The following is a 14212-nucleotide window of genomic DNA, read 5'->3' as shown; positions in this document are numbered from 1 at the left end:
AGGTGCTGCCTAACCTGCTGAGTTCCTCGAGCATTTTTGTGTTGGTTCCAAAAGCCTTTCTTTTGGCCCCAAAATGATAGATATTTTCAAAATAACAATATCCAGAACTGTGCAGAGGGAAATGTAGGAATTTATAAAGGTATTGATGAATAATGAAAAACCATTTGCATTATCAGATATTTATAGTTAATGGAGAGAACAGAAGAAAACAGGAGCAGAAGTTGGCCACCAGGCCCCTCAGGACTTCTCCAGCATTACTTTTGATCAATACTGACCCATGCTGACCTCAACTCCTTTTCTGTGCTAGATTCCAACAATTCTTAATTCCTCAAGCTTCGATGACTGCATCTATCTCCATTTAAACATACCTAATGAAGTGAAGGAGGGTGGGATACAAAGGGACGCAGTTAAGTAAAGCTCTAGTTAGGTCCTAGTTGGAGAGCTGTATTCACTCCCGGGGCAGGTGTCTCAGGAGGAAGAGCAGCAGGAGCAAATTTGGTGGAATTATACAGGTTAAACCAGGGCAAGTTGGCTTAAAGTAGGATTGCACACTCTTGAATGCTGATGATTTTACACAAGAGAGACGGCAGATGCTGGAAACCTTGAGCAACACACACAAACAAACACAAAATGCTGGAGCGACACGGCAACTGATATTTCAGACAGGATTGGCCAGTCTAATCCAGTCCTAATGATGGGTCTCAGCCCGAAATATCGACTATTTATTCCGCTCCATAGATGCTGCCTGACCTGCCGAGTTCCTCCAGCATTCTGATGATAAAGCGGTTTTCTAATTTAAAAAAGTTAATGGATAGAACAAAATTATTTCTCTTAATATATTGTATACCTCCAGTGAAAGGTAAAATAGTCAATGGATTAGGGCCTAGGTATTGCCAGGAAATATTGACACATACCAAAATCTAGAGCAGTCTCGTTTTGAGATCATCAGAAAATGTAAATAATACATTGTACACTTCTTTCCCTCAGCCAGCTGATTTCTGAATGGACATTGAACTCATGAACACTACCTCACTACTTCTTTTTTTTTATTTTTGCACTATGTATTTAACTATATATATGTATATACAGACACACTTAATGTAATCATTTTTTTTCCCTCTCTATCATCATTGTACAGCTGCCACAAAGTTAACAAATTTCACCACATAGGCCTGTGATATTAAACCGATTCTGATTTTTATTACCAAGACAGAATCCAGGCAGCTAAATGAGTATAAATGAATGGTAGAAGGGGCTGAGGAGAGAACAGCCTACTCCTATTCATGAAGAAGCCTTGAGGATATGTACAAGATTACTGAGGTGGTGGGGCAAGTAAAACCGAGTATTTAATCTTTTTTTTTCCACAGGAAGGAGAGGGAGGAGTGGACATCAGTCAGGAACCCTCCCTTGAGGTACTGGACATACATTGCATTCAGACACAAGAGACGGCAGATGCAGGAAATTGGAGCAACAAACAATCTGCTGGAGGAACTCAACATCAACAATTTATTCCCCCTCCCCCCCGCCCCCCGCCCCGCCACCGATGCTGCTCCACCCGCCGAGTTCCCGCGGCAGATTGTCCATTACTGCAAACAAGCATCGCAGCGTTCGGCTGTGGGCTTCATCGCCCCTTCCCTCCCACGCGTAGCGGACTGTGGAAGAGCGAATAATGGCCATTGGGTTGAAATAGTGGGAGAACACTACCTATGATTTTGTAGATTGAAAAGCAGAATAGAAGGGGGAGGGGGAGGGAATCAGAATAAAGCCTACCAGCATAACATAGTACTTTAAAGACAGACAAAACGTCAGAATGAAATTCATTCCATCCTGCTCAAGACCTGCGATGTAGCCCCCATTTAAACCCCCGACAACCTCATGAAGAGAATTCACTACAGTCAATACAGCAATGCTGTACATACTGCAGTTGCTGTATCTGAACGCCGGATATTTGGCATCCCGGTGAAATGAAAGATCACAGATGTGGGGTTACAATCGGAGACAGGCTAAAGTTCATTGTTATTGTGAAAACGAGCTCCGGCCACCTCCATCCTGCGGGTTGAAGGCAGTGAAGGTGCGGGGATTAAGATAACAAGCAGCGCCAGCGAAAGAGAACTGCTATTATACTCCACCTGACAAGAAAATGGCAAGAGACCAATTTACATCTGTTTAGGACTTTTGGCAATCTAGTGACTAATTGCAAAGGCTGCTGGTGTGACTGGAACCGTAACAAGTAACCAATCGCTGTAATCAATTTGCTGGACTGGAGCTGGAGTGCTGGAATTTAGGGAATGGGCACATCTGGTAAACTGCTCTGACTGACTTTTCCCATTGTGTAGTAAAACGGGAGCACATATACAAGGTGAGGATGACCAGCCGGTCTGGGTCACCCCATGGCAGCTGACAGTGATGTCCTCCAGTGATGTTTGCACTCACTGGAGCACATGATTTTAAGGCAACCGCTGTCTTTAATCGGTTCCTTTCAGGCAAAAATCGCGGCAATACTGCCTTCCTCGCCAGTTTAGCCGATTAATAAGATGCCAGGAGAGAGAAGTCCCAAAGACACGGTGCCTGTCTCAGTCGTTGACAGACAGATTGCTCGGCTCAGGTTGAGACCTGATCGGGTTTCGCTCCCAACTCGGCGCCATCTGTAGATGCTGGCAATGTGGGATCGCTGAACTTTCTAGAGGTCGGTGAGCCCACTTCAAGGACAGCTAACCCTTCTTGTCATTTGTAACCGTTTTTTACCCCTCCCCGCCCCCGCAGACAACAGACAAATACCGCCGTAAATGCCCTAAACTGGAGGCCACTTTTGTTCTGTATCCTTGCATCGCTGTTCCAGAGAGACCAGCCTTGATCTTTGACCCACTTCAACCCCCAGGACCAAGACCGTCCCTACTGTCTGTACCCTAGTCATATCCCCGAGAGTGAAGACCATCCTTACTGTCCATCCCTCTCTCACTCCCCTGGACAGGCAGCTCTTAACAGAGCAAAGCACAAAATGCTAGTTAACTTAGCAGGTCAGGCAGAGAGGAATGAACAGTGGACGTTTTGGGCTCAGAGGCACACAATGGTACCCAGCTCTGGTGTTCTGGGTATGAGCCTGACCACCAATACTGCCTGTGTGGAGTTTGCCCACCCCCATCCCCTCAGTGCTAACGTGAGTTTGCTTGTTTCCTCCCATTTAAAATATAAAGGTTGGTTTGCAAATTCTTGAATTGTAGAATCTGGGGGAATAAAGAGGGGGGACACAGAGTTGATGGGAAGGAGGATAAAATGGTTTAGTAAAGGATTGGAATAAATGGATTGTAGGAGCCATGTATCTGTTCTCTATCTGTTTTGTATCCTGTGTTTTCACGTTTGGTACGGAAAGTAGTCACATGGGTGGGGACGTGGTTAAACATGAGGGAATCAGTTATGTGTTCTTCTGTATTTCATGGTAGTTTGTGGCCTGGGACCATTGGAGGTCATATCTTTGCTGATCACTTAGTATTGCTTCAAGATTGTGTGTTTGCTCATTGCTAATAAAGGATTCGACTCTTTGGAACAATAGTTTAATTGGAGCTGAGGGTGTGACCGTTTCATCATGCCCCGTGGTGGTTTCAGACTAGCAGCAATTGTTTTGTTTAGATTTTAGATTAATTTTGCTACTACATGGAGACTTGGTCATTGCATCGCACAGAACAAAAACAGGCCTTTTCTGCCCAATTTATCCATGCTGACTTTGATGCCTATCTATGCTAAACTCTTTTGCCCACACCAGGCCTGTATTTCTTCATGCCTTTACCAAGTACCCATCCAAATGCCTTTTAACCACTGTAATTGTATCTGCCTCCCCCTCCTCTGGCAGCTTGTTCTAGATAGCTACCAGCCGCTGGATGAGAAACGTACTGCTAAAAAATCTTTCAAATTTCAAACAAGAGCAAATCTGCAGATGCTGGAAATCCAAGCAACACACACAAACTGCTGGAGGAACTCAGCAGGCCAGGCAGCATCTATGCAAAAGAGTACAGTTGCCATTTCAGGCTGAGACCCTTCATCAGTTCCTCCAGCAATTTGTGTATGTTGCTGTTTCAAACTTCTCTCCTTTTACCTTAAACCTGTGCTCTCTAGTTTTAGATTCACCTGACCTGTGAAAAAGACTCTATCTACCTTATCTATACCCCTCATCATTTTATAAACCTCCATAAGTCACTCTGTTCCACAGAGAATAAACCCTATCTTTCCTTATAATTACACCCCTCCATTCCAGGAAAAATATCCTGATGGTCAGCCCACACTCAGTGGGTTGAAGGTTTTGGTTTCCTGGTAGATGATTCAATGATTCTGTGACTCATTCACGTTTTTAACGCTCTTGCTAACCTCCAGTATAAGTTGATAGCCTTTAAGTGTAGCACATTAAATACAAGGAAATCTGCAGATGCTGGAAATTCAAGCAACACACACAAAATGCTGGTGGAATGCAGCGGGCCAGGCAGCATCTATAGGAAGAGGTACAGTCGACATTTTGGGCTGAGACCCTTCGTCAGAACTAAGTGAAAGAAGAGCTAATAAGAGATTTGAAAATGGGAGGGGGAGGGGGAGATCTGAAATGATAGGAGAAGACAGGAGGAGGAGGGATGGAGCTAAGTGCTGGACAGTTAATTGGCAAAAGGGATACCAGGCTGGAGAAGGGAGAGGATCATGGGATGGGAGGCCTGGGGAGAAAGAAAGGGGGAGGGGAGCATCAGAGGAAGAAATAGTGAGAGGAACAGAGGGAGAAAAAAGAGCGAAATAAAGGGGAAAAAATAAAAAATAAAAAATAAAATAATAAGAGATGGGGTAAGAACGGGAGGGTGGGCATTAACGGAAGTTAGAGACATCAATGTTCATGCCATCAGGTTGGAGGCTACCCAGATGGAATATAAGGTGTTGTTCCTCCACCCTGAGAGTGGCTTCATCTTTACAGTAGAGGAGGCCATGGATTGACATATCAGAATGAGAATAGGACGTGGAATTAAAATATGTGGCCACTGGGAGATCCTGCTTTCTCTGGCGAACAGAGCAGAGGTGTTCAGCAAAGCGGTCTCCCAGTCTGCGTTGGGTCTCGCCAATATATAGAAGGCCGCATCAGGAGCACCGGACACAGTATATCACCCCAGCCAACTCACAGGTGAAGTGTCGCCTCACCTGGAAGGACTGTCAGGGGCCCTGAATGGTGGTGAGGGAGGAAGTGTAAGGGCATGTGTAGCACTTGTTCCGCTTACAAGGATAAGTGCCGGGAGGGAGATCGGTGGGAAGGGATGGGGGGATGAATGTACAAGGGAGTCGTGCACGGAGTGATCCCTGTGGAAAGCAGAAAGAGGGGGAGGGGAGGGAACGTGCTTGGTGGTGGGATCCTGTTGGAGGTGGTGGAAGTTACGGAGAATTATATGTTGGACCCGGAGGCTGGTGGGGTGGTAGGTGAGGACAAGGGGAACCCAATCCCTAGTGGGGTGGTGGGAGGATGGGGTGAGAGCAGATGTGCGTGAAATGGGGGAGATGCATTTGAGAGCAGAGTTGATGGTGGAGGAAGGGAAGCCCCTTTCTTGGAAGAAGGAAGACATTTCCTTCGTCCTGGAATGAAAAGCCTCATCCTGAGAGCAGATGCAGTTTAAACAGAGGAATTGCAAGATGGGGATGGCATTTTTGCAAGAGATAGGGTGGGAAGAGGAATAGTCCAGGTAGATGTGAGAGTCCGTAGGCTTATAGTAGACATCAATAGGTAAGCTGTGTCCAGAGATAGAGACAGAAAGATCAAGAAAGGGGAAGGAGGTGTCGGAAATGGACCAGGCAAATTTGAGTGCAGGGTGAAAGTTGGAGGCAAAGTTAATGAAGTCAACGAGCTCAGCATGCGTGCAGGAAGCAGCACCAATTCAGTTGTCGATGTAGCGAAGGAAAAGTGGGGGACAGATACTAGTATAGGATTGGACCATGGATTGTTCCACGGATTGTTCCACAAAGCCAACAAAAAGGCAGGGATAGCTGGTAGCCATATGGGTGCCCATGGTTACACCTTTAGTCTGGAGGAAGTGGGAGGAACCAAAGGAGAAATTATTAAGGGTAAGGACTAATTCTGCTAGACGGAGGAGATTGGTGGTAGAGGGGAACTGGTTAGGTCTGGAATCCAAAAAGAAGCAGAGAGCTTTGAGATTTTCCTGATGGCGGATGCTATATAGGGACTAGACATCCATGGTGAAAATAAAGCGGTGTGGACCAGGGAACTGAAAATCATTGAAAAAATTAAGAGCGTGAGAAGTGTCATGAACATAGTTTGGAAGGGATTGAACAAGGGGGGATAAAACAGTGTCGATGTATGCAGAAATGAGTTCGGTGGGGCAGGAGCAAGCTGAGACAATGGGTCTACCTGGGCAGGCAGGGTTGTGGATCTTGGGCAGGAGGTAGAAACGGGAACTGCGGGATGTGGGAATTATAAGGTTGATGGCAGTGGATGGGAGATCCCTAGAATTGATAAGATTGGTGATGCTGTGGGAGACAATGGCCTGGTGGTCCTTAGTGGTGTCATGATCGACGGGTAAATAAAAAGAGCTATCAGCGAGCTGTCACTGTGCCTTGGCAAGGTAGAAGTCAGTATGCCAGACTACAACAGCACCCCCGTTATCAACAGGTTTTATTGTAAGGTTAGGATTGGTGCAGAGGGAGTGGAGAGCAGAGCGTTCGGAAAGAGTGAGGTTGGAATTGGAACAAGGTGTGGTGAAGTCGAGACGGTTGATGTCCCGTCGGCAGTTAGCAATAAAGAGATCCAGACCGGGGTGTCCATGAAGAGGAGGAGGGTTGAAGATGGGAGAAGGGGTCATCGGTGGGGGTGGAAGTGTCCTTGCCGAAGAAGTAGGCTCGAAGATGGAGCCGGTGGAAGAAGAGTTCAGTGCCATGGCGCACGCAGAACTCGCTGAGGTGTGGGCGTGAAGGGACAAAGGTAAGGCCCTTACTGAGGACAGAGCGCTCTGCTTCAGGGAGTTGAAGGTCGGAGGGGATGGTTAAGACCCAGCACAGATAAGAGCTGGGATCGGGGGAGAGTGGGAGGGAGGCTGGTGGTGTCAGTGGAGATGGGAGGGTTGGGGTGAGAGAAAGATGGAGCCTCTGAGGGCCCAGGAACTGACAATGGGATCTGAGAGAGACGGGGTTGCAGAGTGGTGGTAGAGGAAGGGGAGACAGGAGTCACAATAGCAGCACATGAAGACCTGGCCTGGAGTTCAAGGCTGGAGTCGCAGTTGGGTCCCAGCTATGCCTGTCATTTTGTTGGCTTTGTGGAACAATCCATGTTCCAAGCCTATACTGGTATCCGTCCCCCACTTTTCCTTTGCTACATCGACGACTGAATTGGTGCTGCTTCCTGCACGCATGCTGAGCTCGTTGACTTCATTAACTTTGCCTCCAACTTTCACCCTGCACTCAAATTTGCCTGGTCCATTTCCGACACCTCCCTCCCCTTTCTTGATCTTTCTGTCTCTATCTCTGGAGACGGCATATCTATTGAAGTCTACTATAAGCCTACTGACTCTCACGGCTACCTGGACTATTCCTCTTCTCACCCTGTCTCTTGCAAAAATGCCATCCCCCTTCTCGCAATTCCCGTCTCTGCCGCATCTGCTCTCAGGATGAGGCTTTTCATTCCAGGACGAAGGAGATGTCTTCCTTTTTTAAAGAAAGGGGCTTCCCTTCCTCCACCATCAACTCTGCCCTCAAACACATCTCCCCTATTTCACGCATATCTGCTGTCACCCCATCCTTCCGCCACCCCACTAGGGATAAGGTTCCCCTTGTCCTCACCTACCACCCCACCAGCCTCCGGGTCCAACATATAAATCTCCGTAACTTCCGCCGCCTCCAACGGGATCCCACCACCAAGCATATCTTTCCCTCCCCACCTCTTTCTGCTTTCTGCAGGGATCACTCCCTATGTGACTGCCTTGTCCATCCATTCCGCCCCCCATCCCTTCCCACCGATCTCCCTGCCGGCACTTATCCTTGTAAGCGGAACAAGTGCTACACATGCCCTTACACTTCCTCCCTCACCACCATTCAGGGCCCCAGACTGTCCTTCCAGGTGAGGCGACACTTCACCTGTGAGTTGGCTGGGGTGATATACTGCGTCCAGTGCTCCCGATGTGGCCTTCTATATATTGGCGAGACCCGACGCAGACTGGGAGACCGTTTTGTTGAACATCTACGCTCTGTCCGCCAGAGAAAGCAGGATCTCCCAGTGGCCACACATTTTAATTCCACATCCCATTCCCATTCTGATATGTCAATCCATGGCCTCCTCTACTGTAAAGATGAAGCCACACTTAGGTTGGAGGAACAACACCTTGTATTCCGTCTGGGTAGCCTCCAACCTGATGACGTGAACATTGACTTCTCTAACTTCTGTTAATGCCCCTCCTCCCCTTCGTACCCCATTCTTATTTATTTATTTGTTTGTTTGTTTGTTTATTTATTAATTATTTTTCCCCTTTCTTTCTCTCTCTTTTTTTCTCCCTCTGTCCCTCTCACTATATCTTCCTCTGTTGCTCCCCTCCCACTTTCTTTCTCCCTAGGCCTCCCGTCCCATGATCCTCTCCCTTCTTCAGCCTTGTATCCCTTTTGCCAATCAACTTTCCAGCTCTTAGCTCCATCCCTCCCCCTCCTGTCTTCTCCTATCATTTCAGATCTCCCCCTCCCCCTCCCACTTTCAAATCTCTTACTATCTCTTCTTTCAGTTAGTCCTGACGAAGGGTCTCTGCCCGAAATGTCGACTGTACCTCTTCCTTTAGATACTGCCTGGGCTGCTGTGTTCCACGAGCATTTTGTATGTGTAGCCCATTATGTATTTTGGATTGGTCAGCTTTTATAAGAAGAGATATATCAGAAACTGTAGGAAGCTTCTTTCAGTTAAGAGTATCATCATAGAACAATTTTAGTGCCTCCTGCATGAAACTAACAATCTAACTTCCTCACTTTACCCTCAAACATTATAATAAAGAATGAGCCCTCAGCCAAATTAGACAAGCACCAATAAATTCATCTTTCCTGAATATTTTATTGTAGAGCAATCTAATGCTTGAAGATAGTTAAAGCACTGAACCAAGACAAGCAAAAGTGGTTTTATCTGAAACCACATTTGTGACCTTTGATTTCTCTCCTTGGGATGAAGAGAAGAAGAAACCAAAGGTAGGGTAGAAGGCTTTACATAAGCTGGCCTGTCACAGACCTTCTACAGCCAACTTGAGACCCTAGCAAGATAGTTGTCATTTTAGCATAGGTAGTGTGTGAGTTATTTTCCACAAGAAATTATCTCATTAAAAATGTGCAGCAGGTGCAGACTGGCGATAGTTTTTTTTTCCAGATTTTATGGTCAATTTTTTTGTATACTTCTGCACACAATCTGATGATGACTTGAAGGTCAACCTTTCAACATTTTCATATGTAAATGTTGTTTGCGTTATGGGGTACAATGACTGAAGTTGGAGTGGTCTTGTTTCCCTTGTGGAGGGACCATACAGTGGGGTTGAGCAACTTCTCATTTTCCCCAGTGATTTGCTCCTCTCCAGCAGGAGGCTGAGGTTGACTCTGCTCTCTTTATTTCTCTTGGAGCTGACATATGATGAAGATCATGTCCACTATATTTCCAAGTGGATCAAATCCATACTGCTAATCAGGGAACAATTCTTCAGCCAGTGTGAGGGGGTGGTTGAGGAGGACCTTGGCAATGATGGCAAAGAAAGTTCTTTGTAGTGTTACGTACCCCGTAACTGGGTTGCCAAACCAGCAGAAATGGACCACTTAGTTGGAGTCTGGTTTAACAGAAACTAATAAAGTTTTATTAAAGAAATAAGTAACACAGTACTCTAATTGTAAGGGTATAAATGCAACAGGTTAGCAATGATAAAACACACGTACACAGAACTAGGGTAATAGGAATCAATCAAGCTCTATCGCAGTCTAGGGGTAAAATGATCAGTCTCAAGTGATGCAGAGTTCAGTTCAGCTTAGTACAGTTCGCAGTAATCGCTGTTGTGCCGTTGGAGAGAGAGAGAGAATGCAAATTTTGATTCAACTAGACCTTTGATGTTCTTCGCAATTAGCTTTTGGGCGAACCCTTTTATGTCTTCTGTGGTCTCCGGATACGACCATTCTTCCGTGGTGAACCCGGCACTCAGGCAAGGGTGGACACACACACCAGGTTCCCGCCGATCGTACCCTTTCACCCTGTGCATCTGTGGTCGGTCCAGTGACAAGACCTCCAAAACTCTCACCAACTTGTGGGGGCACATTGCTCTTCCAGGGTCTCGTTATCTCGTGATCTCGTGGTGTGTGTCGTGCCTTAGCGAACCTGTTCTTTTTATCCCCCTGCTGGGGTATCGCCTGTCCATCAAACTTCAAACAGTTCAGGTTCAAAGCAACCGGTCTGTCAATATTCTGAAATGTGTTTCTTTCTTGTTAATCTCTCTCTTCTCTCTTATTAGCATTTTGAATGTTTCTCCATTGTCTCACTTATCTCTCTCATTAGCATCAATCTTCTGATAACTTGGTTTTTCATCACAGTAGTTACCACATTCTTGAAGATCATGGCATCTCTGCGATCCTCTGGTATCTTCCCAGAATTGAAAAGTGGGGCTGTGAATTTGTGACTCAGGTTCTTCAAGCCATGTTTTAGAATTTCAAGGATACTATTTCCTGCTGAGGCAGTTGGTATTTAGAGGTTAGCTTCATTTGTCACATGAGCATCAAAATATAGAGTGAAATGCATTACTCCTGTCAAATCTAATCAGCAAGGATTGTGCTGGGGAGCCTGCAAGTGTCACCGTGCCTCCAGCTCCAGCCCAGCATGGCCACAACTCATTAACCCTAATGTGTACATCTTTGGAATGTGGGAGGGAACTGGAGCACCCAGAGGAAATCCACATGATCACAGGGAGGATGTACAAGCTCCTTACAGACAGCAGCGGGAATCAAACCTCAACTGTACTAGCATTACGCTAACAGCTATACCACCATGTGGCTTCATGGTATGCTCCTTGGTAAAGGTATGTGTTTATTTTTTCAGTTTCCTCTCAGTCAGAATGGTGGTGAGGCTGAACTGAAGAGTTTGCTGTGGAATGGAGTTAAGGACCTTCACATCCAGGACAGAGTCATGGTCGAGAAGCTGTTTACAGTGTCCTGACTACCTCTCTGACCTTGATAAAATTGTCTGTAGTCTTGGCTCTCGGTCACGTATGGGCCCTTGGGTGTTCAGGCTGTATTTGGTCTTGACAGGGTTGAAGAACCTGCATATAACTTCCTGCACTTACTGTGCTCTCCTCACCTACCATATGTTCTTTACATCATGCTGTATTCTATCATTATTCATTATCTCTGACCTTAATAAGTCCTTAGCCTTGGTACATAGAGTGTAATGAACATTTATGGTAATTACAAATCTTTACTCTGTTGCTTCATTTGGTATGCCAACTTCGTGCTTTTGTTCTCCACACTAGAGGCTGAGCTTTTCTTCCTCCCTGCTTTCATTTTTTTGTCAGCTCCTTTCATAGAATCATAATAGTGTGGCTATAATGGTCACAGATGCAGTGAACAACTTTTACATTGCATGCCACCAATAATGACACTGATTTAGTAAAAAGAAAATAGAATTTAGAAAATAGTGTTGCAGTTACAGAGAAAATGCAGTGCAGGTCAACAAATAAAATGCAAGGCCCACAATGAGATAGATTTGGAGATCAAGAGTTCATCTTTTAGTGAATGAGAAGTTTATTCAAGAGTCTGATAATAACAAGATACAAGCTGTCCTAGAGCTTGGTGGTTCATGCTCTCCATAAGACCATTAGACACAGTAGCAGAATTAGGCTATTTGGCCCATCGAATCTGCTCTGCAATTTCATCATGGCTGATCCAATTTTCCTCTCAGCTCCAATCTTCTGCCTTCTCCCTTTATCCCTTTATGCCCTGACCAACCAAGAATCTATCAACCTCTGCCTTAAATACACAGAAAGACTTGGCCTCCACAGCTGCTTTTGGCAAAGAATTCCACAGATTCACCTCTCTCTGGCTAAAGAAATTCCTCCTCATCACCCTTCTAAAAGGACGCCCCTCTATTCAGAGGCTGTGTCCTCCGGTCTTTGTGTCAGTATCTCCAGTTGAACTCTGTCTTTTTGTGTGTTTTCCCCCTAGCTGTTAGTCTGTGGATTTGCATTGTCATGTGCTCTTGTTTGTTTTCATGTCCCATGTGCCCCTGTCCCTGCTCCTGCTCTGCTCCGGCCCCTGTATTACTGAGTACTCCATCTCTCACCTGTTTTTCATTATTACCTGTTTTTCTGCCACTTCTGTCTCATTGTGCTCCACCTATCATCTGCCTCTCTGTTTATTGCTCAGTATATTTTACTTTACTTTATTGTTGCCAAACAATTGATACTAGAGCACACAATCATCACAGCAATATTTGATTCTGCGCTTCGCGCTCCCTGGAGTACAAATCAATAGTATATACAGTAAAAATTTAAATTATAAATCATAAATAGAAAATAGAAAAGGGAAAGTAAGATACTGCAAAAAAACTGAGAGGCAGGTCCGGATATTTGGAGGGTATGGCCCAGATCCGGGTCAGGATCCGTTCAGCAGTCTTATCACAGTTGGAAAAGTGCTGTTCCCAAATCTGGCCGTATGAGTCTTCAAGCTCCTGAGCCTTCTCCTGGAGGGAAGAGGGATGAAAAGTGTGTTGGCTGGGTGAGTCGTGTCGTTGATTATCCTGGCAGCACCGCTCTGACAGCATGTGGTGTAAAGTGAGTCCAAGGACGGAAGATTGGTTTGTGTGATGTTCTGGGCTGTGTTCACGATCTTCTGCAGCTTCTTCTGGTCTTGGACAGAACAACTTCCATACCAGGTTGTGATGCACCCTAAAAGAAAGCTTTAATCCTGTGTTTTCACTTGTTTGTTGTCAGATTGTGCCAGTGAGTTTTCCTGAGCCTTTCCAGCATTTGTATTTGTATTCTGTCTGTCTGAATATCGACTCTGCCTGTATCCCAATTCTGGTTTTTGGATTTCTCTGGAACTTTTGATCTCTGCCTGAAGTTTGATGCTGACTTTTTTGCCTCTCTGAATTTGCTACTCAAGAAATATCACAGTGCTGACAGTACTTGGTCTGCGATTGAGTCACTGCTTCAGCGTCCTGACACTTAGATTCTTCCATCACATGAAACCTCCTCTCCACATCCACTCTATTAAGACCTTTCGCCATTTGATAGGTTTCAATGAGGTCACCCTCCTTCTTTTGAATTCTAGTGAACACAGGCCCAGAACCATCAAACACTCTTCATACGACAAGGCACCCAATCCTAGAATAATTTTCATGAACCTCCTTTGAACCCTCTCCTGTTTCAGCACAACCTTTCTAAGATAAGGCCCCAAAACTGCTCACAATTTTTCTAAGTGAGGCCTCACCAGTGCTTTATAAAGTCTCAACATTACATCCTTTGATTTTATATTCTAGTCCTCGTGAAATGAAAGCTAAAATTGCATTTGCCTTCCTCACCACAGACTCAACCTGCAAATTAGCCTTTAGGGAATCCTGCACAAGGACTCCCAATCCCATTTGCACCTCAGATTTTTGTAATTTCTCCCCATTTAGAAAACAGTCAACCCTTTCAATTTGCTACCAAAGTGCATGACCATATACTGCCCGATACAGTATTCCATCTGCCATTTCTTTGCCCATTCTCCTAATCTGTCTAAGTCCTTCTGTAGCCTTTCTACTTCCTCAGAACTACCTACCCCTCCATCTGTCTTTATATCGTCTGCAAAATTTGCAACAAAGCCATCAATTCCATCATCCAAATCATTTACGTATTACATAGAAAGAATCGGTCCCAACACAGACCCCTTTGGAACACCACTAGTCACCAGCAGCTAACCAGAAAAGACTTCCATTATTCCTACTCTTCACCTCCTGCCGATCAGCCACTGCTTTATCCATGCTAGGATCTTTCCTGTACTACAATGGGCTTGTCGCTTGTTAAGTAGCTTTATGCGTGGCATCTTGCCAAAGGCCATTTGAAAATCCAAATACACAAAATCAACTGATTCTCCTTCGTCTATCCTGCTTGTTATTTCTTCAAAGAATTCCAACAGATTTGTCAGGCATGATTTTCCCTTGAGGAAACCATGCTGATAGCAGCCTATTTTGTCATGTGTCTCCAGGTACCCT

This window comes from Mobula birostris, chromosome 19 (assembly GCF_030028105.1).
Source record: "Mobula birostris isolate sMobBir1 chromosome 19, sMobBir1.hap1, whole genome shotgun sequence".
Classification (NCBI taxonomy): Eukaryota; Metazoa; Chordata; class Chondrichthyes; order Myliobatiformes; family Myliobatidae; genus Mobula; species Mobula birostris.
The sequence above is the reverse complement of the archived record's forward strand: the minus strand, read 5'-3'. Positions refer to the sequence as shown.